The sequence below is a fragment of the Rattus norvegicus genome, chromosome 11 (genome assembly GCF_021556685.1).
Source record: "Rattus norvegicus strain SHRSP/BbbUtx chromosome 11, alternate assembly SHRSP_T2T, whole genome shotgun sequence".
NCBI lineage: Eukaryota > Metazoa > Chordata > Mammalia > Rodentia > Muridae > Rattus > Rattus norvegicus.
The window spans coordinates 29934075-29952495 of NC_141544.1; the positions used below are offsets into that span (position 1 = coordinate 29934075).

General features: G+C 36.4%; 1 long non-coding RNA gene across 4 annotated transcripts in view; it reads left to right on the plus strand.

Annotated features, from left to right (window-relative positions):
* LOC103693508 (uncharacterized) overlaps positions 1-11503 on the plus strand; it is a 493880-nt gene extending 482377 nt beyond the window's left edge. For 3 of the 4 annotated variants that reach the window (XR_015632963.1, XR_015632969.1, XR_015632982.1), the window contains 2 exons: positions 7780-7918; positions 9996-11503. This is a non-coding gene — a long non-coding RNA (uncharacterized LOC103693508). Of the gene's footprint in view, positions 1-2935; positions 3037-7779; positions 7919-9995 lie in introns of all 4 variants that reach the window. The other variant, XR_015632979.1, reaches the window with a different exon arrangement.
* Positions 11504-18421: the final 6918 nt, after the last annotated feature.

An 18421-nucleotide genomic window follows, 5' to 3' on the forward strand; every position in this document is an offset into this window, starting at 1 on the left:
AAGGGTCTGTGTATCTAATTCTGTCTCAGGTACTAGAGGTAGGGCAACAAGACATATAGACAAGTGTTCCTTACATTCTTATGTGGGAAGAGGCACACTATATATAAGCTTAAAATGTATGATAAATATATAATAAGCAAGTACACGATATGGTAAACACAGTATACAGGCACACCCTCTGTACTATAATATTTAAAAATTACTAAACTAAAACAGAACACACAGTGGAATAGCCAAATATAGGTCAACACTAAAATAAAGTTTGAGAGAAGACGTCTCTTAAATTACATATGACTATAGAGCCAAATGACAAGAATAAATCAGCTGTCAAAATTCACAGGGAAAAAAACCTAACACATGGCTCAGTGTTAGAGCACTTGTCTTGCATGTAGGTGCTATGAGTCCAGTCTCCAGCACCATCAAAGTGCAAAGCAGTGATGATGAAAGGTATAAAAACAAAGATGAGACTATTTTAGACAGCAGGACGACTAGAATCTAGTAAGCAAATCAGAAAGAGATGGGTGAGCTAAAGACAGCAAAATAGGGATTAAAAAATATGTATGGAAGGTCCTACAGGGCATTTTAATGCTATTCAAAATGGAAAAAAGTTATAGCCAGAGGGAGGATGCTATGATTCGCCATAGTTGGGCAGGGTGCCCCTTGGGTTATGTTTTAATTTAACTGATGTTGCCGAAGCCAGAGGGCTATAGGATGAAAAGGAGTATTTCCCCAGGGGAGCCATGGTTCTGGGTAGATAAAGCAAGGCACAGTTTGTTTTTCTTCCCCAGTCTGTTGAAACACCTCTGTTAGAAATGCCCTCAGCAGTTTGTCTCCACGTTCTGTCAATCACAGTAATAATCGTTCCTGCTAATCCAACCCTATTCCAATTTTTTTCTATAGATTTACAGTATTTTAGAAGTCTATGGTCTTCCTTACAATTTTAAGGCTGTGCAAAGGGATTGGTTCAACTGGGACATGATGCTATATTAGTAAATTGTCTTGTTCACGCTGATTTAAGCGTTGATCACCTAGTGGTCGATACTTTCTTGAATTCTGCCTATCGCTTGGAGGCACAGCTTTCTAGATAGATTGTCCCGAGCTTTGTGCTTTCAAATGCCGGATCTTCCAACTTTTGTTACTTGTCATGCTTGTTTTAAGCTTTCTTTCCCCTAAATGATTACATACTGAGAGGTGTTTGCTAGATAGCTAGCAAGGAGCATCACTCGACTATAGAAAGAAAGTCAGACTAGCTTGGGAAGAATGGCACAATGTAGACTGAAGGCCAGAAAGGAAAAAAAAAGCAAAAAGAAAACTATGGGCAGATAGCAATCATATCAGAAACCAAAGGAATGAGCCAAAGGGTTGTGAATCGCAGTAGGAGAATTAATGAGACAGAAAATTTCCCAAGGAAAAGAGCCAAGTATAGAAAAAGAAGAAATAAACATCATAAAAGGAAAAAATCTCAACACAGAGAGGAAATAAAACGACAGCCCAAGGGGAAGACGAAAGAGGAAAACAAAGAAAGGACAAATGAAAAAGTGACGCCTTGCATCAAAGCGAATGTACTCCCATGTCTTTTTTCTTATCGGGTTAGTGGCTTTGCATTTCTCGAGCAGCGAAGCCAAACTGAAGGGATAATTTTGTTTATGTACCCAATTTGCATAATTGTGCAATATAAATTACAATGCTAATTAAGGACAGCCCTTGGGCTTCTGGAACTGGGTCAAAGTGGCTCCCTGAGTGCATGGAGGTTGGGGCATTGGCTTTGTCCCCACTCCCACTGCAGGGAAGCCAAGCAAGAGAAAAGAACCTTTCTGACAGTGTGTGAAATCTTGTCAGAAGTTGTTGTAGACGCAGGATTGTATTTCTCACTCTCACACTTGGCTTTCAAATAATCTTCCTGTGATTCCAAAATGATGTTCGGAAAAGCACAAATCCCTCCTAAACCCTCGTGCCTGTCTTTCTACGGCATTTCCCCCATTTGAATTTGCTAGTTTTCCTTTAGAGAACTAGATTATGAAATTGTGAATGAGTGAGCATGAACCTGGCATACAGTCTTTTCTCACAGGAATCCTGCCAAATTGTCTGAAACCAGTGTATCGTGTGCCCAGCTTAGGCCTTTGTGAGGCAGAGAGACAGTAGGCTCACTTCTGAGTTTCACTTGAATTCATGTTCTGAAAGCTTGCTAAATATTATAATTTCAGTTTCAGAGTTTATTTCTTATACCATTCCCATGAAGGGAGTGTACATTAGAAGTGTTGGAGAATAACTAGCTTGGGTCATTGAAAGTAAGATTGTCTCTGAGTATATATAGTTAAGGTTGGTGTAACTACAGAAAAAAGGAGCCTTGGGAAAGAACTCTCCAGGAACCATGTTCTGGGGAGACTTTAATACAAGAAAGAAGTGGGTGTCAATCACTTGGAAGGATAAGAATAAGCAATGTTTTTTTGTTGAGGAGGACTGGTTTCTCATCTAAGGCTCTCTTTTTTCCTATGCTTTGTAGTCTTAAAAATGTGGACCCATTTTTATGGGATGGATTTCTACCTAACTCGATTAAATTCTAATTAATCATTAAGTACTCAGGTTTTATACACCTGATTTCAACTGAAGCATTACAGAAGTTTCTTTGGGTGGAGAATAGTAAATAGGAATAATTATATATATAATAAAATAAAAATATATATTTCTATATGCAATGTCCTTTCTCTACTTGTGAATACCTTACTAGTGCTCTAGTACTTTGTAATCATTCCTATGTCCACTTACATAAAGAAAATGATATCTATCACAAATAAGACTTGTGTTATTGATGTTAGCCCGTGGATCCTTTTAAAGGTACTGAGGTCACAGACAGGAGCAGCAGCCTCATGGATGGGATTAGTGCTCATATGAGAGAGGCCCAATAGTACCTCTTTCTCCCTTCTCTCCTGTGTAGTTAAAATAAGAAGATGGCTCTAAGTAAGGGAGCGGTGACCACTGAACACTGTATTATGGAGACCTTGACCTTGGGCCCCTCAGCTTACTAAATGATAAACTGTAAGTTTCAGCTCAGCTTGTCTTTGGTATTTACTGATAACATCCTTAACAGTCTGTGCTGTTGGGCAAATTATGAAATTGGAATTTTGCATGACGTTTATCATTTTAGGTGACCTGCTCAGAGGATTGGGACAACCTAACCTTCTAGCTGCTCTAGACTATGCAGTTGGCATCTCATGGAAGGTCTCATGTTACTCATTCTGCAGCCATGGTCAAGTCAACACACCAAACGAGACCCCCAATCTAGTCATATATAATCCCACTGAGTTAAGCATGGCTACAGAATAATTGTGAAAAATATTAAATATTCCTAAATATGTCTGAGTAACTGCAGGAAAAGAAAAGAGAAAGTTTACCAGCAACCATGCCAATTCCAAGAGAAGTAAGCACTTTTTTTAAAAAAATGGTGATGGTTTCACAATAGGAAGAACGCAGTTAATGCTACTGAATGATATACTCTGAGTGGTTAACACAGTACATGTCATACTGTATCTGTAATGCCATAATAAACAGTTTTCAGATGTTATGGATACATGAAGCTCAGTGGTAGTTCTTAGCATGTATGAGGCTGAGTTCCATCTGGCACACAGGAGAAAGAAATAGAATGATTTCCAAGAAGTCGTGACAACATAGGGGAAAGGTCCCTACTCCATCTTGCTCGTTCCCTTCATGGAGGATCAGTCCCTTTACTCTCATTTGTACCATAGTTAGAGATGGCACTGGCCCACTCTGGCTGGAGAAGAACGAGCCTCATTTTTACTGTTCAGGGAGATTAACTCTACCCCAGGCCACAGACCGGAAGAGGTATGACAATAGATTAAAGGATAAAATGTTGTCATTGTTAGTTTCAAGAGAAGTGGGAAAATTTGGTCACCTTTTAATATTTTTGAGCACATAGGCACAACCATAAAAATCTCCAACTGTCTTCTATTTTAAAAGATGATAATACAAATTTGCTCATGTTAATTTAAACAGAATACTATTTTCAGCTAGAAGAATCATACACACACACACACATCAAATACTTCATAAAACTCATAAGTAATAGATCACTTCAAAAATACCCTAGGCTAATCATTATGTATAGATTGAATCTCTATCTAATTATAGGTAATATATAGGCTTAAATATAACATGATCAATAATATTTAATAATAATAAACTACTCTCGCGGTGGTTTATTAGAGATAGTGTTTGGCAAGAGTGGACAGGGTCATCTGAGTCTTTCTTCTCAGTATTATCCCTTTATTACCTTATTTAACAGCCCTCAGAAAAGAGGAAAAATGTGTATACCCTTCCATGAATTGATATGGCTTCTGGTAAACTTTTGCTTTTGCTCTTGTTCAAGCAGATTTAGTCATCATACCTTTTCTCTCTGACATATTCTATGCTCTCCGATATTAAGGCACAATCTTGACATTGTTTGCATATTAGAGACTGTAACTTATATGTGATGAGAGCAAGTATTATAGATAATGATACTCCGAGAGTTTTCCCTAGACCAACAGTGTTAATGGCATCGGAGAAATGAATGGAGCACATCACTAACTCACCCGCAAACCCTTGGAATTGGGAAATCTGAAAGTGAGCACCCACCAGTCTTTATTTTAAAGGATGAAAAACTCTATTCACAATATATTTCTAATCGATGCTCATCAAGCCTAAAACCTACCTTTTTTTAAAAGATACTTAAATCCTTCTTAAGTCCTTGAGGCATTAAAAAATATTCCATTTCACTGCAGGTTTTTTTATTTCTCTTAGGAGCTCATCCCGATTGTCCAGATTGTAATTTAACAATTTTATGTCTATTTACTCTGAGCGACTATGGACAAGTTCTCCTTTCTTTGTGAAATTTCTAAAAGACTGAAAACCAAACCTTCTAGAATTTTACAGCATAAACAGAGACTGATCTGTAGATCCCCAAACCTCTTGTATCTGTTTACTGAGTGTACCATAAGCCCTCTTTCCTCAGTGCATTTTTCTGACTGACAAAAAAAGAAAATTCTTGGTAAATTTTAGCTAATCTTATAGCCTTAAGACAATACCTTAGGAATTAGCCCAGTGGTTAAGAACACTTAGGTTGTTCCAGGAGACCTGGGTTTGATTACCAACATCCAACCTACACAGCAGCTCGCAACTCTTCCTAACTCCAGATCCATGGAATGTAATGCCCTCTGAGGTACCTCTGATGGACCAGGCATGAATAATGTTGTCAAAATATACATAGACAATTTTTTTAAATGACACTTCCTAATAAAGATGCCCACTCTTAGTCATAGTTTTTCTGTTCAAACACACATAAAGTTAATTTTTCAAAGAGGAGTATATCAAGAACGATTAGTCTCATATTGAAAAATTAAACCTATATATGCTTCTTATAAAAACAAGTGCAATATATACTAACCCCATGTAACTTGAATTTCTATGCAACAAGACTTGGTATAGGTTCCTATCTGCCAAAGTCCAGGAACTTGGCACAGTTCCGGCAAACATACTTAGTCAATGTTTTTTCTGCTCTACCGTCTTTTCTCCTCTTTGGGAAGCCAATGCTCTTCAGTACCACAGAATTAGATGTTACCTTCACGTGTGCAGATGGATCAGAACAGGCTTTATTCCATGCCTGACTGCACAGATTATTATTCATGAAATTTTTTTAAATGTGTAAATAGCTTGCATTTAAAATTCTTGATATTTAGCAACCCAAAAGAAGCACACTAGTCCTCCATAATAGATATGCGTGTCTTTATGCAATGTGTGAAGGTCTCAGGAACATCCTGATCTCTGCTATGTTTTTTTTTTGTATGGGTATCTTACTGGCAGTTTTACTAATTTTTCTCTTTCCATTTCATATCGTATTGACTGCACGGATGCTTTCATGATTGTATTCATCATATGTTCCTAGTCTTGAAAAGCCACTTACATTATGTGCTTGTCTGCAATTGCTTATTAAAAATATTAATTGCCAGGCAGTGTTGGGGACATCAAGGAAACGAAAGTTACAAGAACTGAGCTAATGTAAGTGAAATAAACTCTAGAATTCTCGATGGAAGGATCCAAAAAGCATTGTTGTCTGTGTTCTTTGCTTGGAGCATGAGAAAATGCTAAATTAGCAAGTTGTGAATTGTTAGTGTGTGTTATGTTTATAGTAATAGAAACAATATAGAAACTTCAAGATTGTCAGTGCTGAATTTCAGTTTCAAGAAATTCTAGTATAACTGCTCAGTCTTTAGGTGAGAGAGATAATTGTGTCAGCAACTAAAATCTGGATAAAATGTATTTAAACAGTAGGCTACCAGGAGGGACATGTGCAAAGTATTGGAAAAAGCATGAAGGACAAGTGAAAAGGAGAACAGGTTTTGAGGTTTGACTTTATTGCTTAGCTATGTGTGACTAGAAGTTTAACATCATGAAACCCACAACAAATGGTTCTCATTTAATATTAGAGGAATGTGGTAAGAATTAAAATGGAGGGGTGATATTTCAAGAGAGTCTGAGACCTTTTTCTAATGTGTATTATTTTCCAGCAGATAGGATTCAGTTGGAACAGAGTGCCTAGAGCAGAGAGGTAGAGATGAAGCTCTTACAAGGCAGTATTTCCTGATCCACAATTAGGTGGGAGGGGAACACCCATAAGGAAGGGGAGGGGGGAGGGGGATGTTTGCCCGGAAACCGGGAAAGGGAATAACACTCGAAATGTATATAAGAAATACTCAAGTTAATAAAAAAAAAAAGAATCATCATAAAGTTTCCCCCCACCCCATACCAAGTCTGAAATGAGGGTAACATACTTCAAGAATATGCATTTTGAAGGCTCAGAAAATAGCACAGGCAGCAATGTGTTTGCCATATAAGCATGAAGAATTGAGTGTGATCCCTAATGTTCAGTAAGTTCCAGGTTCATTGAGAGACATTGTCAGATCAAATACAACAGTACCTCTGGATTGACATCAGACATTGACCTCTGACTTCGTCACATACATACATACACCCACCTATTCATACACACACTCTCCTTACCCCTCAACACAGAATAACTAATTTGACTACCAAGAAATTACATATTATCAAAAATAAAAAAACAAACAAACAACAAAAAAAATCACACATCACACTTCACAGCATGTATTCTATTTGGACTATTATACTTTGGTAAAAGCAGCTCAAAAGATTTAACTCATTCATGAATAGCTGTGTCAGAAACAAACAGATTTATATCTTAAGATCAACATGAAAAACAGCATATTTTATGAACAATGACTTCTTAGACCACCAGTGTGTTGTTTGTTTTCTAACAGCAAAAGCATATTGTGTGATATTCTATATTTATGAAACTCATAGCAAACTGTGAAGAGATAACAGAATGCATTTGCGTGAGTTGAAGTAGATGAACTATTTCATTAAAATTTCTCATATTTTGGGTTCTTTTCTTATTACGAATAAACTTAAATATTATTACATGCATTTTCCTCATTGACTTTTCATTATTATGGTTGTGTAACCCACATGACACTATTTTGGTTTATTATAAATTATAGCTAACATGTATGATAGTGTATATTGCGTAACTTAGGTGTACAAATGTCACATCGTGTGGCTATGTGGAAGCACTCCTTGTGTTTCATGTAATGACATATGACCTAGCAGTTATAGACATCTCAAGATGTCTATAATTAAATAGACAGCTGTATCATAGTTTGTGTATTATTTATAATTAATTGCATTTCTTTTTTCATTTTAATTTAGAGTGAAGAAAATAGACTAGGAGTGAGTAGCCATGACAAATGATCCTGATTTTAATTCACGGAACTTGAGTACGATGTATTTGCCCTCCTTGCAACCTTCTCAAAATAGAACCACTTCCTCCATCATTCAATGCTCAAATGTGAGCATGAATTTCTTAATTTTTAGTATGTGCTGTGCGTATGTTTCTATGGGAATAAACTCTTTCATTTGACTCTTGATATGTTGAGCACTGACCCAACACAGTGCTTCATAAATATTGCTGAAAGTTCATAAATTAGAATTGATTATTAACCTTCAGTAGTTCTGTGAAATTGGAGTACAGAAAGTTAACTTATAACAAGTCGTTAAAATTTCAAGTAAGATTAAACGTTAATGAGAGCCCCCGAACTCCCAGGGTTTGCTTAGAAACTTAGAAGCACAGCGCAGGTGTGGTTCTAGAGAGAGTAAAGACCATTCTTAGTTAGTAGCTGTGTCAATCTTGTAGCAATGTGGCCACCTAAAACCATGCTTTTGTAGCCTTCAGTGGAAATTAATTTAGTCATATAACCCAATTCTTGCCAATAATAAAGTTAGTGGAATCCTCCAGGTGTGCATCCTAGGGAAGCGTTATTTAAAAAATAAACTTAAGGGATAGTCAGTCCCTTAGTATCATTTCCATCAGCCCAGACAGATGAATGCCTGGAGGAGCAATCAACTGTCAATTATGGGATATGTTTCAAAAGAAAAAAAGCCCATCAAACAAAAATAATAAACCCACATAAGAAATCTAGACCCCACTTCTGAATATCAGCAGGAATCCTGCCTTTTAACAATGACATTGAAAAAAATTCTTACTTTGTCTAATTTCAAAATTTTTATGTATTTAGTAAAATAATATATTATTTATATATAACCTACTGATAGGCTGATAGATAGATTAGATAGATATAGATAGACAGGTAGACAGATATATTTAGGTGATGAGTATAGGTTAGATATATATAGATAGATGAAATATAGATGATAGATAGATAGATAGATAGATAGATAGATAGATAGATAGATAGGTAGATTGATGACAGAGAAAGACATTATGTGTATACCCATGAATACATGCTATAATACACATGTGGAAGTTAGAGCACAAATTGTCGTAGGTTGTGCTCTTTCCAGCATGTGGTTTCTGTAGATCAAACTTACATCAGGCTTCTCAGCAAGCACGCTGCCCTTTCTCTGAACCCTCTTGCCAGCCCTACTTTCATTTTTAAAATTCGGTGTCTGCTCCGTTTTCATGAAACTAAGCACAAACAATACATTTGTCTTCCACGAAAAGTAAGCCTGACATTTCTGGGTGGTGAGATCCATGCCTGAATCCCATTCTATCTACTAAAGCAATCTTGTCTCAACCATAAAAAATTATCTAACTGCCGTGTGCGATCTGACTCTTTGTTTGTTTTTGTTGCTTTGTTTTGGTCTTTCAATTCTTTCCTGAAATGTGGATACAGAGTTCACAAAAGTGGTCTTAAAATCAGGAATATAACCTTTGTGGACATTGGCTGATAAATATAACGTTTTATGGCTGATAAATGACAATGACTATGTCTCTAGCTTTGGCAAAAACTAAATAAGAGATATCTCTCTGCAATACTGATTCAATTAATTTTTTCCTCTTTGGGTGTGATTCATATTGTGGAGACGAATCAATGAACATTGACATCTTGCTTAAATCTTGCTCTTTGTCCTATTTATATAATTTATTCTGTCAGTGGATCTGAAGTGGTGGCTCCTGGACCTCCTCATCCACTTCCCAGATGTGCTGAAAATTCCTCATTAATTTGTGTATTTCGTTCCATTCTTTTATAATTAGGAGCATATGGTTTAGACTAGAAGAAAAGAAAGTATTTAATCCCAGAGGTTTATTTGGCATTGAGAATAATTGATTCATGTCTTCCTCCACTCCACCCCTGTTATTCAAATAGGTATTATGAAAGAGCCCTCCGGCTTTGTGAATTTTGCTGATCCACACATGAGAAAGGACAATCCATTGCTCTCAAGACTTCTCCAGGATCTGTGTAGCACTCAGTCCCTTAAAATTTTTCTCATTATGAGTCATATGATCCTAAAATAGCTTTCATTGCTGATTTTCAAAACTGGAATACAGCCTTAAAGCAGAAAGCAACAACCTTTTCTAGTGGTATTTGCTTATAATGGTCCTTATTCTTGTTACTGAATTTCAGGAAAAGAAGTCAGACTTCTTGTGGAATAGAAGAGAGAGTTAGATCCTCTCTGCAATACCAAGAAGAGCCTTGCAGTGGGCTGGAACCATCAGATTGATTGCTTATTTTATGAATTCGAGTTCACTGTTGCTACTTTTTATGAATTATAATTCATTCTGAGGATAGTGTTTGTACCAACGGTTGAGGTATACATTACATGTATGTGAACATTTACTTGCCAAATTCATTGGTTCTGACACTGGAGAATGAGAGGAAATATTTATACTTAGGAACCCTAGTGTAGAGTTCAGTTTCCTGGTGTTCTCACACTACTACGAAGTATAAAATATGAAAGTAATAGACTTGCTCGATTCATTTGCATCTGTTTCTTAGTGAGGTTCGATTTGAACAGTCTTGTCATAGTCTGAGTAAAAACAGAACGATATCAAGGTTGTCTGTCTGCTTCTAGTTATTTCTCACACCCTTTTCAGAAACATACTCTATGTATAGCCTACTTTGGCATTTTAAATATATAGTGTCATGAGTTTATTCCATTTGCAAACTGTATTACTAGCAACAATATCAAGGTATATAAATAAGTTCCTTTGCCTCTTTCCAGACTCCAACCCTTGGACCAAACAACCATTGGTTAGCTTTTTAATTACTAGACTTCTTGTCTTTCTCAGAGATTCCAAGTCTGAGAAAGTCCCAGATCCTTGTCTACTGTTATATTTACTTTCTATTTAATGCTCAACCAAGAATCTATTTTTATAGATGTTCGTATGTTACTACCGGAAAGGACTCTTTTTCAGATGCACTTTAAAGTCCTTAAATTTTTAGGTTTGGAACATTTTCCTACCTGAGCAAGTAAATCTTTAGAAAGAATTGGAGTGATTCAAGGTCTCAGAAAGACGTTCCTGTTGACTGTTACAGAGCAAGATTCCATGTTATAAGGGGCTGGGGATTTAGCTCAGTGGTAGAGCGCTTACCTAGGAAGCGCAAGGCCCTGGGTTCGGTCCCCAGCTCCGGAAAAAAAGAACCAAAAAAAAAAAAAGATTCCATGGTATAGAGACTTCTATGTAGCAAATATCCTACCTTTGATTTAAAAGCTGAGAACAATCCCAAAACAACTCACACTACAAGGAACTGAATGCTCTCAACAACCATGCGAACTCAAACTTCACTTCTGAGCCTCAGACGACACTGATCCAGGCCTCACCTGGACGTAACCTGATAATGCCTGCACAGTGAACTATTATGTCACTCCCAGGCCGCTGGCTCATTGAACTCTCACATAATAAATGGTTGTCATTTGAAGTTACACAGTTTGTCATGGATTTTTTCTGTTATAAAACTGGCAAGAGGTATTCACCACTGAATCATTCTTTATAATTGTTGAGTGTATCAATTATCTACTACCTTCTAGCATTGTCATTACCATAATGTCTTAAAACAATGAATGTTTATTATATCATAGTGATTAGGGAGTCAGGAATCTGGGTAAGACTATTGTGGGTCCCTTGATGGAAGGGTTCGCAAAAGACCTTGAACTTAGAGAAACTCACATTTAACCTCTCTAGACTAGTTGTTGGCAGCACTCAGTTGATTATAGGTTGATGGCCTGAGTCGCTGCTGGCTGTTAACCAAAGCCTAGCTCTGTAGTGAGTCTCTTCATAAGAATTGGCAAAGACAGTAAGTATCTGCTAGCAAGATACACAGCCTCTAGAAACAATTGTGGAAGTGATGTCTCCAAATGACCAGGCATTCTAATTTACTAGAATCCATTCAAAGATTAATGCTAGTCTGGATACTGGGATTTCCAGTTGTGATTGTTAGAAACTAAATTATACTAAGCAGTATTACATTGTAGGATTTCCATTATCTGCTTAATATTAGACATTTGACTTTATTTAATTTGACCATTTATAAACATACCACAAAAGCTGCTACAATAAACTTTCACAGAGAAGTTGTATGTGGACATATATTCCATTTCTCTTCAGTGCAATTGTGATGTCACACAGAAAATATCTATTCAATTTAATAAGAAGTTTTCTGAAGTGTTTTCCAAAGAGATTTTATGGTGTTACATTCCCAAAATATCATACACCATCATTCTTATCTTCATAAGTATTGGAAATCATGGGTCATATCATGTAGGTATATGAATTTGTATAGAATTGTACCAATGTGAGTATTAGTAGTATATTCTACGGACCACTTAAGTACTGAGGTCAGTTCATGTGTCTTCCTGTTTGAAATATCTGTTTAGCCTGGTTGTCTTTTAGGACTGTTTGCTTTTTATGATGGAGTTGTAGAATTATATATTTGAAAATTCTTCATCATTCAGATGTATTGCAAATATTATTTCGCAGTTTGTGACTTGAATTTCCATAGTTTTATATTGTCTATCATAGATTTTATGTTCATTGATATCAGTTGTATCTATTTTTGTTACTGTGACTAATTTGCCTAAGATTTATCTGAATGTACCACAATGATGTACTAAATTCAATAAAGTCTCTAATTATACTTTTTAATTTATATCTTGGATCTATTGGGATTTAATTTTTTCTATATAATTAAAGTAAGAGTCAATATTTGATTTATTTATTTATATGTACTTTAGAATTTTTATGGCCATTTGATGAAATATCCTCTATTTTAGCATTTCTCAATCTGTGGGTCATGACCCCTTCAGGAATCAAATGATCCTTTCACAGGGGTCACCTAGGGCCACCGGAAAACACACGTATGCATGTACATGATGATTCACAATAGTAACAAAATTACAGTTGTGAAGAAGCAACAAAAAATTGAGAACCTCAGTTCTATGTTTGAGTAATTTTGTTTTCTTTAAACTTTTATATCTAAAATAAAATGACTATAAGTGCATGGCTTATTTTTAATTAGTGCCTTCTCTTGATTTTTACATAGCTTTTTATATTTGTATCATTACCGTTGATTCATTTGAAAAAGTAAAGCCTTGAAGTTAAACTTAAGACTGTCAACATGATTCTCTTACCCAGTCTTTTCATTCATGTTGGGCCATTTATATTTCCTAAATATTATAAAGGTTAGATAGATTGTTAATCTTTCTCAAAAATGTTACCTGCAGCAATTGTGAATGTGCTTTTATGGAGTCTGTAGATCAATTTAGAGACAATTAGTCATTTCTAACTGAATATCATTGCTACAGTCTGTCATACACTTAGTGTATCTAGAGTAGTTCTGAATCTAAGAGCGTACTATCTCCATATTTTAAATTCCTCTTTATTTCTCAGAATGTTTTATAGTTTCCACTGTGCTGATATTGTAGATTCTTAAACTGTAGCCTTCACAGTTTCGTTGTTTAATTGTAATTGTGAATACTTAAAAAAAAAAGTTCCTACTGCTAATTGCTGGTCCCCAGGAATACCATCCAGGTTTGGTTGAGCTTGTGCACTTGCGTTATAGTAGGTTATCCATTTCAGCAGCTTTGGATTCATAGGAAATTTCTCTGTACATAATCATGTGGCTGGGTGATTAATTCCTTCGTAATCTCACATCTGTTTTTGTTTCTTTTACTTTCCTTCACTAGTACTGAGAGGTGTTCAGTGTAAGGGCATTTCTGGTGTGCTAACGTAGGTCTGTAAACCGACCATGATCTCATAGACTGGTCCTTTCTGCCCCTAGATTACTGCTTCACTTTGCTGTGTTTTCTCAAATCCTATCTCTGATAAAATCTCATGGATTCATCTCCTTTTTGTTTGAGTAATGTGGTATTACTATGATTGGTATTCAGAAGTTAAACCATAGAATCTTGGGAAAGCCTCCTCTTGATATTATGTTCCCTTTTAAAAGATTTGCAGGATTAACTTGGTAATATTTGTTACTGATTTCCGTACCTATTTTCATGAAAAAATGAAATTTGTGCTTATATCGTTTTCAGTAACAGAAGCGCTAACTTTATGTTTCTTTCTTGTTCAATTCCTCAAATAGTTTGCATAAGACGGTGATATTTTATTTAAATGTGTGATGAGATTCAGAGATAACACTATCCGATCTACATATTTCTTTCTGGAGTCATGTTTAAAATATATTTCCAATTTTTAACTGATGTAGTTTTATCAAGTATTTTACTTCTTTTTTTAGAGAGATGGGTAAGAAATTGGCTCTTTTTTTAGGGTATTTGCTTAAAATGCCACAGTATTCTCTTATTGGCCTTCAATGTGCGTAGAATGTACGTTGATTATTCTATTTCTATTCTTTAAAAAGTAATATTTATTTGCTGAGAGAGACAGAGAGACAGAGATTGAGACAGAGACAGACAAAGAAAATGAGACAAAGACAAAAATGAGAGAGAGAGAGAGAGAGAGATTTGTGTGTTATAGTCTACGTTCAAAGGTTTCTTTTTTCTGCCCAAACTCCTCCTCTTGAAGTTGTAATTTACATATTCTTAGATTTCCTGAATTCCAATCCCTATTCAACTCGTAGAGACAGTCATAATGGACAGTATCTGTTGTTCTGCTTTGGAACATAAACTTTACCTAGAAATCTAGGACCATGGTGAAGTTCATTTCATTTGTTCTCCCTCCCTCTGTACTTCACATTTTTTCAATGCATATTTTAAAATAATAGACTTTTTTGTCCTGGTTTCTAAAGTTAAAGGCTGTTCTTTTATTTTATCATGAAATCAGAAACTTAGGCCTGTTCCTTTTCTTCTTCTACCTTCTGCCCTTCTTTCTTTTCTTCCTCGTCCTTTTCGTCCTGCCACTGCTACTCCTGACATGAATACTTCTGAAGCCCATGGTGCTTTAAAGTTTTCAGTTATTGCATTAATGGGTTTTGGAGATTTGGCTACTATTAAGAATTCTCTAGAGCAATGGAATAAATGAGGAAAAATCGGGGGCAGGAGAGAAAAGCAAAGAAGAATGACAAATAGAATTGCGAAGGTTACGTCCTATATTCACTTATGTGATGGGAGGCTGAGTGGTTTGATGATGGTTAGCTGCAGGCTGGAGAGCTCTGGAAACCAGTTCTCCTCTATCAAAGAAGCTAACAGTCTCAGCAGAGCAGCTACTTCTGGTGCATCTCCAGTCCACGTCAAGAGGCTAAGAGGCTCTTACGGTCATTTGTACTACACCATGTACGGAGACGGAGAGCCCAGAGCTGATGGCCACAGCCACAGGAAGGGACAGAAAATGAAGCTTCTGAAAGAAGAGTAGAATGTGTTTGAATGACCCCCTTTACTCCACTATGTGTTCCATTGATGCTGTCAGCCCAATGCAGCATCCTACCTATATGGGGGGGGGGGGTCTTTCTGATGTAGTTTACTGACCCACATGCTGGTCTTCTCTGATAACACCAATGTGTGTGATTTGCCAATTTAGCTGTCATCTCTCCAGAGTTAACCCTCAGAGCTAGATATAAGACACTTATTCTATGTATGTATGTATGTGTGCTCAGGTGTAGATAACATATCACTTGCAATAAATATAATGGCTTCTGAAAGTCTAGATAATGCCAAAATGGTAAGATATTGTTGTTATTTTAATAACTATTATTTCTCTTTGTTGAAAAGGAAATTTTTTTAAATATCCATGATTCTCTAAATTTCCTCAGAAAACATTATCACAGTCTGAATATTTTGGTTTCAACAAAATTTACATATGGCTATTCTCATCCAGAAACTAAAATAATTATCAGTTGATAGTGGTTTGCCATTCATGAATTGGATTAATACTCAATTAATACTCACCAGAGACCCAAAAACTTCTTACCACATTTACCACGTAAGGCCAGCAATTCACAGCCATCTATGAACCTGTTATATGGGACATTATTGGATATCAAATTTGTTAGTGCCTTGATTTTAGCTTTCGACCTTACGGACTATAAGAAATAAATAGCTGTTTATAAATCACTCAATTGTTGGCATTTGGTGATGACGTCCCAGGAAAGCTAAGAGAGAGAACAAGTTAATTGCTTTTTAAAAATATAATTGTGGCTGACCACTTGGGATTGTATAGGCTATCAGGGAGCTCCTCTCTGGAGAGAACAGACTCTTCCTCCCTCAGCTACCATTGATTGCCTGCAGCTATTCATCGTAAATAAAAATTAACTATCATAGGGCTAAATTATAAATATACAAAACATCAATGACATCCAAGAAAGCAAATAAAAGATTTCCAAAGGCAGTAAACTAAGGTTTATAAGAAGGTAGGATAATGTTAGAGAAAAGAGGTTTGAGGATTCTTTTTAATTGGGAAGGTTTCCTAAATAATGTCGGGGAAGTATCTTAGAACAAAAGGGACAGGAGAAGAAAAAAATTCAAGAACGAAACATGAGGAGATAAATCAAAATAATGTAATTGTCAGAATAATCATGAGACTCCTGTTGCCTGTTGAAAAGGAAGACATGTTCAGGTGGTAACTCTCGAGTAGAGGATGGACTGAAGGCAGGATCTTGTTAGCCTTCTGATCACCAGGAAGGGAACTCCACTGATTACTAGAAGAGGGATGCGACTAAGCTGTTTCCCTCCCCACCCTCCTCTTTCAACATTGTTCCAAGATAACCTTTTGAAATTCAACTCTGAATATTCAAGCCTTCTCTGAAACCATCTGCATTTATTCATTTCCTCACTCAAACCAATTTTGCTCTCCCCTCCTTTCTCAAAGCTATCACAGGCTGTGTACTGTAATTTAGATGTTCATGTTTACAAGTAGCCCTTGCGCCATAATACTGCCTGATCAGCATTCTCCTTCACTTTCAAATAGCTTATTCAGATATTGATTGTGCTTCGACATTATAGCTAGAATTTATGTATTTCATATAAATTCATTCTGATCGTAATGAAATGCAAAGCATATTTAAGTTTATATTTAGAACGGATCTGTTAAAATTGTGAAGGAACTCTTATGAGTGATATCCACCCTGTGCCAAGCCATAGCTTTCTTCTGGTCATGTTCTAGTGCACTTTGACTACAGAGTCACTTGTAATAGGTACACAATGATAGGACAGGCATGAAGTGGGCAGTGACCAAAGCAGCTATTCTTATATCTATATATTCACCAAGTGCTAGTGACAGAATATTAGCCTGAGCAGTCTGTATAGTCACAAGAAGACCCTGATATGGAAATTGTTACTGCATATAAGATACCTTAGTTGTCTCTTCTTGTACGTTTATTTATTTTATTCGGAATGTCTTCACCGCATGTGTGTATGTGCACCACATCCATGCCTTGTGCCTATAAAGATAAAATTAAGTCTCTGCCTCCTCTCAAACTGGAATTAGCGATAGTTGTGAACCACCATGTGGATGCTGGGAATGGAGCCCAGATCCTTAACAGGAGCAACGAATAATTTAAACCACTGGGCCATCTCTCCAGCACCAGAGACAGCCTTAATATTCCATCTCTTCTCAATATTTCCAATATGGTCATTTCCAAGATTGAATACACATGAATATTATAAGCTTGTCACCTCATCTTTACATGGTGTGTCTCCAATACAATGAAAACAGCTTCTAGGATGTGTAAGAAGAGTAGCCTCTGTTTGGATGTAGACTTTAGCATTCTGCGTCTTATTAGTAAAGTACCATTCACGTGTTTTGTGTTTCAAACATTACTCATTTAATTGGACTTTTTAACTATGTTGTCTCAAGCATCCTTAAGAGAAATATAATAGCAGTGACTAGTTGTAATTGGAAAGCAATGCTTGATTGATGATGACCAGGGAGAACAAACAAAATTAAAAATTGATAGGTCTGCTAGGAGAACTTTTCTGAAGGTTTTTTTTTCCTTTCAACCAACATCAGTAACAAAGAAAAAAGAATGGTGAAATGAGAAAGAACCAGCCCAGCTCTGCCAAGGATACTTTACACTATTTCATTCATCACAAAGGTCATCTGCATCTCTTGATTGCTGACCCTTCCTGGAAGGTAAATGGACACACCCAGGAAGGACAAGTTGGCTCCTTGTGGTCACTGTATTCTCTAGCATTTCGAGAGCTCAAGGAAAGAAAATTATACCACAAGATAACAGGTGTTTAGAACTGCTGGACCTATAGACAGATACAATAAACAGAGACGTCTACAAGGTCTTTGGATGGGACTGGACAAGCTTCTCACTCTCATGGGAGTGAAAGTAGTGTCTAGATAAACCCATGAAAGAATCAGACACTGTTTCCAATGTGACTGCTGCTGTTATATGTAATCTGGTTCAATATGTGAGAATGAAGGGTTTAAATTAGGGAGTTTAAATATTTGCAGGTGTCAGGTTTAAAACAGGAATTGTCTGCATGTTTCTGTAAAGAGACAGAGAAAAGTATTTTAGGCTTTGTCAGCTCTGTCTGTTCCAAACCTATAGGCCCATTGTTAAAACCATATCAATAAACCATATGTAAAATACTGGGTGAGAGTGTGTTCTTGAGGATCATAGGTTGCTCTAAATTGCTCAGAGAAGTC